General features: G+C 32.5%; 1 non-coding gene across 1 annotated transcript; it reads right to left on the reverse strand.

The window, feature by feature from the left end:
• LOC149514670 (small nucleolar RNA R71) lies at positions 1–104 on the reverse strand. The gene has a single exon (XR_016328395.1). It is a non-coding gene; the product is annotated as a small nucleolar RNA R71 (small nucleolar RNA).
• Positions 105–2,634: the final 2,530 nt, after the last annotated feature.

The following is a 2,634-nucleotide window of genomic DNA, read 5'->3' on the forward strand; positions in this document are numbered from 1 at the left end:
AAGCTAAGTAATGAAATCACTTTTTTGCAAGCTAATGGTGAAACTTTATGTGATGGATGGGCGAGATTTATAAAATTGCTTAGAAAATTCGTACATCATTGTTTACACAGTGGCTATAAATTTAGATCTTTTAAAATGGTCACACACCACTTTTGAGAACCACTTTAGATTCAGCTGTTGAAGGGGCTACAATAAATAAGACTCTTAATAAGGCTAATGATCTAAAAGAAATGATGGCTACCAATAATTACTAGTAGGGCATAGAAAGAAAGGTCAGTAAAAAATATACTTGTTTATTTGAAGTTGATGTTATTACTTCCATTAACTCTTAATATAAAAAAGATTGAAGCCTTAGGAAATCAAACACAAGCCAATCCTGTTAATGCCATACAAAGTCCCTTTATATCCTATGCCATATGTTAAGGACCTCATTCTTTAGAAAGATGCCGATATAGGGCAGAACCTATCTATTGCATCCAACAAAAGAAATCAAGCAACAATCTCTATAGCAATACCTACAATCTTGGCCGACAAAACTACCCTAACTTTTCTTGGAACCAACCAAACCACCAAGCCACCAATAACCAACCAACAACTACTAATCCACCAAACTATAACCCACCCTAAGAAAAGAAACTTACCTTTGAGGACATGTTGGCCCAATTGATGCAAGCTAACAATACCAACATCTAAAGTCAAACTGCATCCATTAAAAAGCTAGAAAATCAAATAAGTCAATAGGAACAAGCCATAGCAAATTGCCCAGTAGGTACCCTGCCTAGTAACATTGAAACAAACCCAAAAAGATAAGGTGAGAAGGGATACAATGCAATATATTCTTTGGAGGATGTTAAGATGGATGATTTTCATGAGGAAGGTGATGAACCCACAGTTTTGATGAGGAAGGTGATGAACTCATAGTTGTCAACATACCTACTTTTGTAAGACAACCTGAAGTAGATTTTATTAAAAGGGAAGATATTCTAGAAGATAAAGAATTTTTAAGACTTGGTAGAAAAATCTTGGATGGTTTTGACCCATTAGCTTTAGAGGCCCTTAAAGCTATTGAAACCTATGAGAAATGCCCATAAAAAGAAAATGATAAAGTCGACTATGAAAAATGATATAGAAGAATACATTAACGAATCTCTTAAAAAAAGGGTAAATGTTGCTACAAGTAGGGAAAATATTAGTAGAGAGCATTCTGCTTAAAGAGATGGCCTAAGGTATGCCTATCCAAAATAACCAAGGAGAAGGGATAATGCCAGAAGAGGATTCCCAAGAAAAAGATCCTAAAAAAAAAGAAGAAGAGATGCAAGAAGAAGTTTAGTAAAGGCCAAGGATGATTGCCAAAATGTATAAGCAGCATTTTAATGTTAAACTGCCTGCTTCAACGCCTATTCAAAAAGAGCTGCTTAAGAAAATAAAGAAAGCCACATTCTTAGATGATTATAGCCCTAAGCTTCAATAACTCCTACCCAAAAAGTTAAAAAATTCAAGGAGTTTTACTATACCTTGCATGATTGGAAAATTTAAATTTTTTGATGCTCTTTGTGATCTTAGTTCAAGCATAAATTTAATGCTTATGAATGTTTTTATGTAGATAGGTTATAAAGAGATGAAACCTCATATATTCAACATTAAGTTCACTAATCAATCTACTAAGTTATCATAAGGGATCATAAAAAATGTCTTAATAAAAGTTGAAAAATATGCTTTCTCTATGGATTTTGTTATTTTAGATATGGAGGATGATGAGGCTCCATTACTTTTAGGTAGACCTTTCTTGTTCACTGTCAAAGCCTTGATAATGTATATAAAGCTAGCATTACCCTTAGGTTTAAACATAAGAGAATGCAATTTCTATCTATAAGGTATGGAGTGATAAGACATGAAGAAGGTGTTAGCATGGTCAACGAATTTAAGAAAATTCCAAAATAGTTTAACCTATTAGTAAAGCTTTTTAACCCTCTAAAAACCTTAACAAACCCTAGCTTCTGCTATGTCAATCCCTCTAGAAATGCAAGCTTAGTTTATGTAATCCCTGTTAGGAGAGTTAGCCCACCTCTTGAAATTAAATTTGTTTATGTTCTACCACAAAAAAGGAGGCAACAAGGAAAACTCTCTCCAAATGGATGAAATGATTCTACATAGATTTAGGGATGGTCAAGCTTGACCACAACTAACATTGCTTAGGAGGCAACTCAAGTTTTACTTTAATGGTTATGCTTTTCTATTAGGATAGGTATGTTTTAATGTTTTTAAGTGTTTTTGCTTTTAGAGATGAAAAGAAGTAAGAAAGATGCCTCATGGATATTCGACCTTAAAGAATTTTAGGTAGTATTTCTTTTTCCTTTGACTTATATATATATATGATTCCATTTAAGTGTGGGGGAAAAAGAAAACTTTTTTGATTTATGAGACTTTGACTCATCTTTGCTTTAAAACCTAATTGACTTGCTAAACTTCATTATGATATTCACTTAGTTGGAAATTATATAAGTTATCTTGAATGACTAAAGTATGATATGAAGTTTAAGGATGTAATTAGTAGGAACTTGAAAAAAATTCTTAAACATGTCTTTACTTTAGATATGATTTTTTTGCATACATCTATATTTGCTTTATATGAAA

Source organism: Durio zibethinus, chromosome 15 (genome assembly GCF_047325235.1).
Source record: "Durio zibethinus cultivar Kanyao isolate XHJ-2024 chromosome 15, ASM4732523v1, whole genome shotgun sequence".
Lineage (NCBI taxonomy): Eukaryota > Viridiplantae > Streptophyta > Magnoliopsida > Malvales > Malvaceae > Durio > Durio zibethinus.